The sequence below is a fragment of the Benincasa hispida genome, chromosome 12, assembly GCF_027475165.1.
Source record: "Benincasa hispida cultivar pf3 chromosome 12, pf3_genome.v1.1, whole genome shotgun sequence".
Taxonomy (NCBI): Eukaryota; Viridiplantae; Streptophyta; class Magnoliopsida; order Cucurbitales; family Cucurbitaceae; genus Benincasa; species Benincasa hispida.
In genome coordinates this window covers 12492226-12506999 of record NC_143489.1, presented here as the reverse complement: position 1 = coordinate 12506999, position 14774 = coordinate 12492226, and positions in this window count along the sequence as shown.

Sequence of the window (14774 nt, the reverse complement as noted above, 5' to 3'; positions counted from 1 at the left end):
TCAATAACTGTCGATCACTTCATTAAAGATCGACAACTGCACTCTTCATATTATAGATATACTTCTTATCTAATGGATATAATCAATTAATAGTAAGTTGGCCCTTCACAAATTACCCATAACTACAGTTGAGTCAAAATTATCGGTTTACGCCTGTAGTTACATCTAACTCTTTAAGTATCATTGATCCCTATAATGAACAATTAGTCATAATCTAACTATAATTAGACCCCTCTCTAGACAGTGAGAGGGTGAGGTTACTGGGGTTAATGTCCTAAATCTCGTGGTTTTGTAGTTTGTAATTGTGCTGTCCAAACACTTTATTTATCTAATAAAATAAGAGGTATTTTATTTGACATTTAGTTGCATTAACCCACAAATACTAATAAACTAAGATCCACGATTATCTTTTGTAACTTAAACTTCTATGTAGAGATATATAGGTGAATCATATTTAAGTGATAACTTAAACGGTATGTAGTAGATGGATAAGGTTGGGTACCTTATGCTGGTGATACTACAAATACGTCCTTCTTTGTAGTTGTTACAATTGTTATAAAGTGCTATAAATGATCTGATTCTGATTATTCATGTGAAGATATGTGAGCGAAGTTATTCTATACAAAGAATTTGTATAAGACCGGACCACGAAATGAATAGTCTCTCTATATAACACTGTTGTTAGTAGAGACTTACATTTCATTAAGATGACCATAGGTGGCTTGACCTGAATCTTGAGTGAGTTGTGAAGAGCCTACGAAGGTGGTCCTTTGATTTGTATGGATGAGAGTGACCAGTTTCACCGACTCAATATGCCTATCATTTTGGGGATTCATCTTATTGGGGAGTTGGGGATGCAACTTCACAAGTAGGAATTCACTCATTCCCCATTCTTAGAGTAAGTAGAGAAATTACTCCTTTAAAGGCTAATTTCGAGACTTGGATAATGTGGCGTTACACTCTCTCCTGGCCCGAAAGGGGTACAATTATATTTGGACTATAACTTATTGTTCATTAGAGGGATTAGTGGTAATTAAGGAGTTAGATATAACTACAGAGGCATAACAATAATTTTGGCACAGTTGTAATTACGAGTAATTTGTGAAGGGTCAACGCACTGTCGATTGGTTATATCCAATGGACACATAAATATATCTATAATGTGAAGAGTGTAGCTGTCGGTCTTTAGTGGAATGACCAACAATTAATGAAAGTTGGTTAGTTTCATTAATTATCAAGTTTCATTGGAGCTTCAATCTATAGGTCCATATAGCCCCGTGGTTAGCTCAATTGGGATTGATGATGTTGGGTTTTATGTTCTAAAACTCGTGATTTGTAAACAATAAAATTTATTCTGAAAATTAAATAAGTTGTTGTTGAATATATAAATTTTTTATTTCGTTTTAGAAATAAATCCAATAAACTAAAAGATCCATGACTATTACAAAATACTTGAACTTTATATGGAGACATAAAAGTGGATCAGGTTCGAGTAAATAGTCAAAATGATCTATAGTAAATGAATAAGGTTTGGTGCCTTATTCTGGTAACACTATCGGATGTGGCCCACTCTGTAGTTGTTACAAGGAGTTGTAAAGTGCTATAAACGAAGTGGTCATAATTCGTACATTTCATGACATAAGGAATGGGGGCGTCCTGTGCAATGAGTTTGCATAAGATCGGACCACGAAACAAGTCACTCTTACTTTATAACGTTGTTTATTGTTTAAGACTGACTATTTCAAAGTGATGACCTAGGTAACTTGACCTTAATCTTGAGCTAACTATGAATTTCTGTTTATTTGGGATTATCCTTAGATTTTCATAAAGGAGGGTTGGCTCAACAATTCCGGCTCAATAAACCTCCATTTTAGGAGTAAGATCGGGTAGATAGCTAAGGACATAGGGTACAAGATGGAATTCACTCCTACCCACTTTCAGGGATGGTAGAGAGGTTGTTCCCTTAAGTGCTAACTTCGGGTCTTGAATAAGTGGCCTCACCTTCTCATTGGCTCGAGAAGGACTCGATTTGTTGATCGAATCACAAACCAATTGTTTATAAGAGGATCAGTGGGACTTAAGGAACAAGAGGTAATATCGAGGGTAAAATAGTAATTTGACCCAACTGTTATTATGAACAACCTGTGATAGGTTAACTTACTAATCATGGTTATATCGAGTGGACATAATATATCTACAGTGAGGGGAGTGCAACTCTAGGTTTTAGTGGAGTGACCGAGTAGTTAACGAATAAGGGTTAATTCGGTGTAAAGAGTTTAGCCAATTAATCTCAGATCATTGGAGCACATGATTTGTAGGTCCACGAGATCCCCCTACTAGCTCATAAATGGATTAGTCTTGGAGTAGCGTGATAAGTTAATTTGAAACGTTCAAATTGAATTAAGGGAATTAGTAATTATACGTGATATAATTACACCTTTAATTTGGAATTAAACGAATTTGGGGAATCAATTAAAATTTAAATATGATTTAAATATTAAATTCATGAATAGGGATTCATGATGATGGAATTAGTGTTAAATTAATTTAATATTTGATATTGAATTAAATAGAATTAATTAAATTATTTAATTAATTATTAGAAAATTAATTTTGTAAAATTAATAAAGATCTCAATTTTGAAAACTTGATTTTGGAAATCAGTTATCAAAATTGAAAAGAGAAGAAAATGAAAAATCCCAAAAGTGGGATTTCTTCACTTTCAAATTAGTTGCTCACACATTCTCTACCATTGTTTTAAGTCAAATTTCTAAGTATGAGGTGCAATTCATGCAACAATCCTCTTTGCATAATAGTTTTGAGATAAGTAGAGAAGATTGAAGTGGAAATCAGGCATGCATTTGAGATAGTGTTTGCTAAAAAACTTAATGTTGAAGAAGGTCTTTTTCCATGGTGATGCAATGACTTCTTCTCCAAACCCCCTTAATCCAAGCTTATTTATGTTAGGATTGATGCCCTAAAGTCTCGTGTCCTGTAGTTTTTAAACAGTTTGTACAAACGCTTGTGTTGTATAATATATGATATTTACTTCACATCTTGTATTTTGCTCAGTTGCTTGTTTTATTTGCTTTACCACAAACCAATAAACATAAAATCCCTGTTTATCTGTATGTGACTCAAACATGTATATGGTGACATACAAGTGGATCATGTCTTGAGTGATAACAAAAATGGTCTGTAGTATATGGATATAAGACGGAAACTTTATCCCGGTAATGCTATGATATGGCCTGCTTTGTGGAATGGACACAACTGTTGTGACTTGTCACAGATGGTCTAATCCTAATCATTCGTGTTGGGGACATGCGAGTGGGGGCATCCTATACAAAGAGTTTGTATAAGACTTGACCACGAAGTGTTAACGTCTCGTTATATAACACTGTTCATGACAGAGACTTCACTTCACTAGGATGACCATAGGTAACATGACCTCAATCCTAAATGAGTTGGGAACTCCTGCCATTGAGGGCGGTCCTTTGATTTATATGGGTGCGAGTGGCCAGATCATCGATTCAAACCTACCATTTTGAGGATTCATCTGATTTGGGAGTTGGGAACTCAGCTACACAAGATGGAATTCACTCTTTCCCCGACGAAGGGGTAAATAGATAGATAGCTCCCTAAAGGGCTGATTCTGGGGCTTGAACGATGTGGTGCCACACACCTTCTTTTGGCCCGAGAGGTGTTCACACATAGTTGGACTATGTTGTATTGTTCATTAGAGGAATCAGTGGTACTTCAGGAGTGAGATGTAACTACAAGGGCAAAACGGTAATTTGGCCCAACTGTACTTACGAGCATCTGTGAAGGGTCATCGTACTCATGATTGGTTATATCCGATGGACACAGAAATATATCTGTGGTAAGAAGAGTTCAGTTGTTGGTCTTTAGTGGAATGTCTGACAATTAATGGATGTTGGATCTCGTGGCTAAAGAGTTTAGTCAACTATTCACGGACCGTTGGAGCTTCAAGCCACAGGTCCATTAGGTCCCCTGAATAGCTTGGATAAAGTCGAGAATCAGTGTTTGGGTTAATTTGAAATGTTCAAATTGACAAGAGGAAGTTCGATTATATATGATATAATTGGACTGGTTAATTATATATGATATAATTGGCTAAATGTATGAGATACATTATTTTGGAGGAAATTAGATGTAAATATGATTTATATCAAGAAGAGGAGAAAATACTATAGTAGATATGTGATATCAAACTATAAGGTAAAAATATAATATGATTATATTTATTAATATTTTAATTGGTTAATTATATGATAATTAATTCAAAAATCATGTTCGGGCATGCGTTAATGGGGCAGCGTCGGTTATTTTTACCAATGAACTAAAATGAAAATTGTTTTCATTTTGAAATGATTGTCCAAAAAAAGATAGAAGCGTGCGTTGGTGAAATCGTAATCGATCACTTAAGTATTTCGAGAGCCTATACGATCGTCCACCTCGTGCCTAAATGATCGGACACTAGTTCCGACACGATCAGATAGCTTCCCTAAACGATCGTATTGTGTGCCGATTTTGTTAAACAATCGTGTACCATAACCTAAACGATCGTTCAGTAAAACCTACACGATCGTGTAGTTTCTCCTAAATAATAAGCATTGTGCTATACGATAGTGTCTTTTCTTTCCCACTTGCTTATTGCCTACACGATCTGTTCTTCCTCCTTCCTCTACCAAATTCAACAAAGACCACGCTTTGGGTTCTCACTCCGAGAATACCTGGGGCTCTTTTTTGGCGGTGTCGTCCCCGCGGCATTTGTGTTCGTGCGGTTGTTTGGGCGTTGGTTGATCGAGTAGAGATTTTCGCTGCATTGAGTTCCAAAGTTTGAAGAACGTCTTCAACTAGTATGGAAACTCTCTCCCTCCTTTACTTCTTGTTCAAAGCATGCCTTTAATTGACTGTTAGTTTGCATAATTGTGCGTTTGAATGTATAATGTGTATTTTGGTCACGATGAGATCGAGCGATCCGAATGTGCTCATGGAACTCTTCAATAAGAGATCCTTCAATTGGTATCAGATCCAAGTTCTGATACTCTGATTTCAGATGTTGCAACGAAATGACTTTTACGTTCTTGGTGGGTGCATTTCTACACTGTTTAATGGTTAAATTGTTGTGGTTGTATGGATTAATGGATGTTTTCGTGGATGGTAGCTTTGGTTTGATTTAAATCCTTTGACATTTGCGATTGTTTGTAAAGACCCCTGCGTTTTTGGGCATTAATAATCATTATCGAGTCTATATTCAAAGTTTGTTTGAAGTTTTGAGTCGTTCGAAGAAGAAGTCGGTGCAAGGGTTGCGGTTCTTCGAGGAAGGAGGCGATCTAAGGTTGATCGCATCATGTAGAAGATATGGTACACGATTTTTGTTGATTGCATCATAAAGACGATGGAGTACGCGATCGCTGTTGTACGCATCCATTAAACGATGGGATATACGATCAAAAGTTGATTGTATTATATTGACAGTCGGGTACGCAATCGTAGAGTATCGGGTCGTGTAGACGATGAAATGCTCTCGTATCATTTAACGCGCACGCGCACTGGACGATCGTTTAGGTCAGTAAGCTTCATCGCTTAGTAACTTCCTAAACGATCGCTTAGTAACGCATGATAAATCGTTTACCTGTCGTCGCACTAAGCGATCGCATAGACGATCAGGCGTCGTAACCTCGTCATTGTCTATGCAATCGTTTAATTATGCTTTTATCATCTAGTATGCGTTGGACGATCGTTTACCTACGGCGTTTACTACACGATGGAGTCCTTCTAACGGTTCAAGACCTGGTTCGCCTGTGAACCAGTTTGCTCGATGAAAAATGTAATAGATAGGGTTATTTCACTCTGGATTTTGTAAAGGCTCATCTCGGTCCATTATTCCTTTATTTATTACATGCGATGTATGTTTTTTATATGTCATATGGTATGCACGTATAGTAAATCCCACCTTAGGTTATGAAATGGTCATGCATTATCTCTTTATTGTAATTGTTATAATTTAGAGAATCATGATTTAATTATGTAAGAGCATGCTCATGCATCATATAATTTAAGAGTTATATTTATGCATGCATAAAAAGCATTGACATGCATCATCTTTATATTATAACTGGTATAGTATAAGGGTGAATGATAGCATGTTTGCTTGGTTATTACGCGTTATATAAAAGTTATATATAGTGATGACCGGACATTGCATGAAGCATGACACATAGGTTACTTTATAAATGTTATAACACCTCGTTGTGTGCAATGGTTTTAGTTGTTTCTTTTTAAAAGTTAAAAAGAAATTAGAACTAAAAGAAATAAGAAAGACATGCATGCTCACTTAGGTTTAATTCATGGTTTTAAAGTGTTTAAAACTTGGATGACATGACCTAAGATTACAGTTCTAATACGATTAGAAACCCTAAGGCTTTAATCTTTTAATCAGTTTAATATGATTAAATTGGCTAATAAAAGATTAAAGTGTAGCAAATCTATCTATAAGGGACTTTTTGTCTAAGGCGGATTCTATCTAGGCTGGGGTATTTAAGTTGACAGAAACGTAACACCCCTACCTGGGAACTTACCTGGAAAGGTGAATTAGATAGATTTGATGCATGCATGCAAGTTGACAGTCCATTAAAGTGTTTAAATGTGACTATTTGAACTTGTTCGTATTTCATAGACAAAGTTATTTATGAGCAGAGTTTAAAAAGACGACTTAGACTCAAATCAGTAATCGGATTGTCTAGGTTAATGAACTCTAGGTAGAGCATTCAGTGGGAGGTACTTGGGGCATAAGATGCTTCACTTAAACATTTCACGTTTCTCCTAAATAGTCCACGCTGTGAGAGCTACCCTTGACCTCACGACACCTTTGGCGTGTCCCCCTAACGGATGGTGTTTGAGTAGGTCAATATCAAGGTAGATGGAGAAAGTGTTCATAGTAAGTAGGAGCGGGAAGTGCAATAGCATATCCCTCGGTCTCCCTCGTTAGGTTGAATAAAGTTACTGCGTAGGGTGCCCCTAAAGGATGGCTGTTTTGCGCGTTTCTTTATTTCATCTTTAGTAAGAGGATAAGGTAACTTAGTCTCTTGTCCTAATCTGCTTCTTCCCTATGGTGGACTCATTAGGGCAGAACTCTGGCACCGAAAGTGAGGGATTACACTTACACGGAATTATTAAATGTTAACAGTTCTAGACCGAAAAATGGTGGCTGTTAGTTTCAGTTCCAAGAGTTAGTTCTGCTAATGGTTGAGAATGTTTCATCCCACCGAAGGGGAAACTGATCAACCGGTGACGTTTATTCTGCCTCACTGGGGCATCATTGCAAAATAGAAGTCTATAACTTAAGGTACTTGAAACTGTTTTGCAAAACTGATTGGTTAAAAGTGGTTTAGCAAAATCTAATAAAGTTCTGTTCATATTTTCAGCAACGTTTTCAAAATGGAAACAGACACGTTGGCATTACTAAGCGCCGAAAAACTTACTGGTGATAATTTCGTAACTTGGAAACACATGATCACGACGATCCTGATCATCGAGGATCTCATGTTCATTCTCACGGAGGGTTGTCCTCCTATTCCAGCACCTAATTTCGCTCGAAATGTTCGGGAGGCATACGAGTGATGGACAGAAATGAATGAGAAGGTCCGAGCTTACATCTTGGCAAGTCTTTCTAAAGTCTTGGCCAAGAAACATGAGCCTATGGTCTCAGTGCGTGAGATCATGGAGTCCCTGTGGGGGATGTTTGGACAACCGTCTAAACAGCTTTTGCATGAGGCTCTTAAATTTATATTCAACTTTAAAATGGAAGAAGACACATCTATTCGTAAACATGTGCTTAACATGATGGTCCACTTTAATGTAGCAGAGTTGAATGGGTCTATCATCGATGAGGGCAACCAGGTTAGCATAGTCCTGCATTCTTTGTCGGAGAGCTTCCTACACTTTGTTAGCAATGTGATTCTTAACAAAGTGAAATATAACCTTACAACTCTCCTCAATGAGTTGCAGACTTACCAATATTTACTAAAAAGTAAGGAGAGGCAGAAAGGTGAGGCAAATGTTGCTTCATCCTCCAGGACATTCCAAAGAGGTTAAACCTCAGGAACGAAGTTTGCACCTTCTACTTCTAACTCTGCAAAAGGGAAGAAGAAGAATAATGGTAAGGGAAAAGGGAAGGCACCTGCCAACCCACCGCCTGTCACTCCAAGGAGGAGTCCACAGGTTGCTAAGGGACAGTGTTTCCACTACAACTAAGATGGACACTGGAAGAGGAACTATCCTCAGTATCTGAAAGAGAAGAAAGAAGCCAAGGCTAAGGCCAAGGTCGATAAAGGTAAATGTGATTTACTTGTACTTGAAACTTGTTTAGTGGAGAATGATGATTCTGCCTGGATAATTGATTCAGGCGCCACTAACCATGTTTGTTCTACTTTTCAGGGTATTAGAACTTGGCGATAGTTGGAGGCTGGTGAGATGACAATGCGAGTAGGCGCCGGGCACGTTGTCTCAGTTGTGGCAGTGAAAGGACTCCAGTTAGCTTTACAGAATAGATTTCTTATTTTAAATTATGTATGTATTGTTCCAGAACTAAAAAGGAACCTCATTTCTATAAAGTGTTTATTGCAATGTAAATATACCATCTCGTTTAATGTGGATAAAGCATTTATTCTTAAAGATGGTGTTTTTATTTGCACAGCAAATCTGGAATCGAATTTATATGTGCTAAGGCCGTTAGCCATTAATTCCCTCCATAATACTGAATTGTTTAGAACTGTCGTAACTCAATCAAAACATCGACGTATTTCTCCAAAAGAAAATGCCCAACTTTGGCATCTTAGTTTAGGGCACATCAATCTCAATAGGATTGCGAGATTGGTGAAGAATGGACCTCTAAGTGAGTTAGAAGAAAATTCTTTACCAGTGTGCGAATCTTGCCTTGAGGGTAAGATGACTAAACGATCTTTTATTGGAAAATGTTATAGAGCCAAGGAGCCTCTTGAGTTAGTACATTCTGACCTTTGTGGTTCTATGAATATTCGAGCTCGAGGTGGCTATGAGTATTTTATCAGTTTCACTGATGATTACTCCAGGTACGGGTATATTTCTCTTATGCAACGGAAGTTTGAATCCTTTGAAAAGTTCAAAGAGTTCAAGGCTGATGTTGAAAACGAATTGGATAGACGGATTAAAACATTTCGATTGGATCGAGGTGGAGAGTTTTTGGACTCGGCATTTCAAGACTATTTGATAGAACATGGAATCATTTCCCATGGACACAAGTTTTCTTAGGTAATCCGAGGTTGAACACAGGGACTTATAACTATATGTTTTCGGTGATTGTGCATGCGGCGGTTGAATAAAAGAATGGGGGGATATTGATACAATGCAATGAGAATATGCATGAAAGGTAGTGATGCGAAAAACCTTGACATGAAATAAATGTATGGGAAATAGATAAAATCCGGAGATGTTTTCATTGCAACCCTTAAGAATGACCGCAAGGGCAACCCTAGTCAACGCAAACTAATGCGATCATGCAACACTCATACAATTGTAAACCACCTCTCGGTGCAAATGCTACGGCTTTTAATGCCAGAACGCATACGATGTATGTGTAGAGGTGTCTATGGGCCTACACATAAGCCTCTAATTCTTGTCTATGTGATGATACACAAACAAGGCGACCACATATCATCATTCCTATTCCTAGGGTGCATGCGATACAATGTTGACAAACAGAGCTTATCTCTAAGTCCCTATTTCTTGTTTATGTTGATGTAATCTCGCTCTCTCAAGTATAGATTCTAACCTAGCTCTCTTGAGTCATTAGGTTCTTTCTTTAGACTCTCTCTCGAGTAGCTCTAAATGGGTGTTGGGCACAACATAAGACAAGACAAACGCATGAACTTGGTTGACGCAAGATTGTTACTATCCCTAGTGAACAATGCATACCTTGATTAATGCGACCAACCACTTACCTTCCTGAGCAGTTGGTTGCTGACTTTACTTATAGACAAGCATTGTGTTAGCCTATAGACAGGCGTTGCCGCAGCTTCACACTAAGCAAATAAGGTTACTTACACACTCACGCAACGCATACCTCTCGGTAGATTGATACATGCTTCATATCCTTAATCCACATGACTAAGTATGCAATACCTAATCAATCTCACTAGGTGTTGCAATGAAAGTAAAGATGCTAAGCAAAGAAGATGGAGATGGAGTCGAAGAAACAGAGAAATACATTGAAAACAAATTGTATTAATTCCTTAATTCCAAAATGTCATACAATACAATATAGGGAAAAGAAAGGAAAAAGAAATGACCGGCTGGAAGCAAAGCTTTGCTTCCAGCGGATGTGCGTTAAGGCTGCCGGTGGTGCCATGGATGGGTAGAGAAGCTGACTCTCTCAAGATCTAACTTCTATCGAAGGCTCGGTCGTCACTCGAAATGGATGAAGGAGGTGAAGAACTATCAGGCGTCTTCTCACGCATTTTGTCTCACAAGGATCTGCCTCAGGCAAAAACCTTGATAAAATGAATTTTAGCTCATCGACTTCTATTTAAAAAGCTTGGCCACCGACAGCATTAATTGGACTGCTTTGAGTTTGACGTTCGGCACATTCGTCCTTTCTGAACCTCTCTTACCAACGATGTGGTAGGTGAAATGTCAACATCAATTTTGGATTTTCTCGAGGTAGATGCGTTGATGCGTTCATTCCACCTACCTTGCGTTGATCCCATTAGTTTGCATTGTCGTGTAGCTGCAATCATTCAATGGCCGCATTCGCTTAATACTGCAACTCTACATGATGATCGCAATCGCTTGACAAGCAAAACTCCCATGGATGGACACATACGGCTAATTACCGTAACATCCATGCGTTGATCGATGCGATTGAGTGTTTCTCCGCATGCGGTCGTCTATGCAATGGTCCGACTTCTGCATTTGCGTTCATTTCCTGTATTGGCTACAAAAATAGAACATTGAACGCATAATTAATGCAAAGTAATGGGTTACCTGAGATTCGACATGTTGATCGACGCAAACTCTTTTTATCATGAATTCCTAGCATGATCAACGCAATTTCTATGTAACAACCTTCATAATTCTAAGTAAAAGGACTAAGATGACATGCATTTCTGCATGTCATCAGGATCACCTACGGAGCATGGGTCTACAGGGTCACCCGCGGCTGGACTAGGGCAAATGGGAGATTTTTCATGTACTAGGCTTTTATGCCCTAGTTTATTGTTTTGTACTAGTTTTTTTGTACAACCCACTTCACTTTAGGACAAGCAGGAGATTGTTGGGGTTGATGCCCTAAAGTCTTATGTCCTGTAGTTTGTAAAAAGTTTGTATGAATGCTTGTGTTGTATAATATATGATATTTACTTCACATCTTGTATTTTACTCAGTTGCTTATTTTATTTTCTCTACCACAAACCAATAAACATAAAATCCCTGGTTATCTATATATGACTCAAGTATATATGTGGTGACATAAAAATGGATCATATCTTGAGTGATAACCAAAATGATCTATAGTATATGGATATAGGAGGGAAACCTTATCCTGGTAACGCTACGGATGTGACCCGCTTTATGGAATGATCACAAATGTTGTGACTTATCACAGATGTCTGATCTTGATCATTCGTGTTGGGGACTTACGAGTAAGGGCTTCCTATACAAAGAGTTTGTATAAGACCTGACCAAGAAGTGTTAACGTCTCGTTATATAACACCCTTCATAACAGAGGCTTCACTTCACTAGGATGACCATAAGTAACAAGACCTTAATCCTGAGTGAGTTAGGAACTCCTGCCATTGAGGGCGGTCATTTGATTTGTATGGGTGCAAGTGGCCAGGTCGTCGATTCAAACCTACCATTTTGGGGATTCGTCTGATTTGGGAGCTAGGAACTCAGCTACACAAGATGGAATTCACTCATTCCACGAGGCAGAGGTAAGTAGATAGATAGCTCCCTTAAGGTTTGATTCCAGGGCTTGAACGATGTGGCGTCACACACCTTCTCTTGGCCCGAGAGGTGTTCACACATAGTTGGACTATGTTGTATTGTTCATTAGAGGAATCAATGGTACTTCAGGAGTGAGATGTAACTACAGGGGAAAAATGGTAATTTGGCTCAGCTGTACTTACGAGCATCTGTGAAGGGTCATCGTATTTATGAATGATTATATTCGATGGACACAAAAATATATCTGTGGTAAGAAGAGTTCAGCTATTGGTCTTTAGTGGAATGCTTGACAATTAACGGATGGTGGATCTCGTGGCTAAAGAATTTGGTCAGCTATTCGCGGATCGTTGAAGCTTCGAGCTACAGGTCTATTAGGTCCCCTGGGTAGCTTGGATAAAGTCGAGAATCAGTGTTTGGGTTAATTTGAAATGTTCAAATTGACAAGAGGAAGTTCGATTGTATATGATATAATTGAACTGGTCAGTTATATATGATATAATTGGCTAAATGTATGAGATACATTATTTTTTAGGAAATTAGATATAAATATGATTTATATCAAGAAGAGGAGAAAATACTATAGTAGATATGTGATATCAAACTATAATGTAAAAATATAATATGACTATATTTATTAATATTTTAATTGGTGAACTATATGATAATTAATTCAAAAATCATGTTCGGACATGTGTTAGTGGGGCGGCATTGGTTATTGTAACCGATGAAATAAAATGAAAATTGTTTTCTTTTTGAATCGATCGTCCGAAAAAAGATAGAAGCACGCATTAGTGAAACCGTAATCGATTGTTTAAGTATTTCGGGAGCCTATAAGATAGTCGCTCTGCGCTTTTACGATTGTCCACCTCACGCGTAAACGGTCACACACTAGTTCCTATACGATCAGATAGCTTGCTTATACGATCATATTGTATGTCAATTTTGCTAAACGATCGTATAGCATTTCCTAAACGATCGTTCATTAACACCTACACGATCGTGTAGTTTCTCCTAAACGATAAGCATCGTGCTATACGATAGCTTCTTTTTTCCCTCCCACTATCTTATCGCTCACACAATCTATTCTTCCTCCTTCCTCTACCAATTTCACCAAAAACCACGCTTTGGGTTCTCACTCCGAGAATACTTGGGGCTCTTTTCTAGTGGTGTCATCCTCGCGTTCGTGCGGTTGTTCGGGCGTTGGTTTATCGGGTAGAGATTTCCACTGCATTGAGTTCCGAAGTTTGAAGAACGTCTTCAACTAGTATGGAAACTCTCTCCCTCGTTTATTTCTTGTTCAAAGCATGCCTTTAATTGATTGTTAGTTTGCATAACTGTGCGTTTGAATGTATAATGTGTATTTTGGTCACGGTGAGATCGGAGCGATCCGAACGTGCTCATGGAACTCTTCGGTAAGAGATCCTTCAATTTTGAATCCCACAACTCAATCTAAGGCACCAAGAGGATAGTAGGGAAGGCCTTGAGGTGGTTCACAAGATGATTTGGAGAAAATTTGCTACTAGAATCGAGATTCAAATGGTTCTACAAAGGTATGTTATGAAACCCTCTTACTAGTTTATGAGCATGCTTAATTTAAAGCCAAAAATTAATGAATTAGTATGCTTAATGATCTGCTTTACTTCCACTGTGTGTTTTCTAACTCTAACAGATAATCAAATTAATTTTGAGTTAATTTGAATTATATAAGATATAATTAGTGTAAAATTATATGAGATATAATTAATATAATGTATATGATACATTATAATATAAAGTGTTATTTGACAGAAAATAAATATTTGAACATGATTAAAATATTAATATGAATTTGGTTCATATTAAATACTATAGGTTAAGTGAAAAATATTAAACTATTATATGTGATATAGTTGTTCGTTGATTTCGTGATTCGAGTCTAGGAGTGTATTGTATAAAATAATTTAGAAAAATAAGTTTTAAGTATGAATGATGCGTTGATGCGTTGATGTATTCGTAACGCGTTGATGCGTTAGAGATGTGTAACAGAATGCATGACACTCCTTTATTGACGTTCAAGTTTTCTTAAATCAGATCCAAGTATAAATCCAATTTAGGTTCCTGGTAAGTCCAAGGTCGAACTCAGGGATTTAGGTTAAGCTAACGCAGACCTTGCGTTGTAACTGTTGTATGGATATGCTAAATGTATGGAGAAATGCATTATTTATACTAAGGTGTTATGTGTGTGCAAAAAGATATAAAATGGTCAAGTAGAGAATGATGGGTCGTGTGAAATGGATTTTGATGCAAGTGATATACATCGATCTAAGTTGGATGTACACGAACTCGAATATGATGTGAATGAGATGGTTTGTTTATCTTTGTTTATGCGTTAGACTCTATTCAACACTTCTCAATGCAAATATCATACAGTACCTATCTCTAGGATGTATGCGTCAAACACAGGATGCAATAAAACACCAGTGAGTCTATCTCTAGATATACTAGGCGTTCTAACTTGATGTTGGCTTACTTATTCTCGAGTCTAAGCTAAAGATGCTTTTACCAATTGATTTAGTTGGCTTAAGCATTTGAAATGGAATTTTGCATGAAGTATAGATGCATCCAACATAAACAAGAAATAAACAATGGCAAAGTATGATAGATCAAATATGTGAATTTATAAAGAAACCGATTGTCTTTACAAAACCAATACTTAATCAGATGAAAGGATGAAAGCGATAAGTAGAATGAAATGAAGTGAGTCAAGCCGCAGAGTACAATCTCTT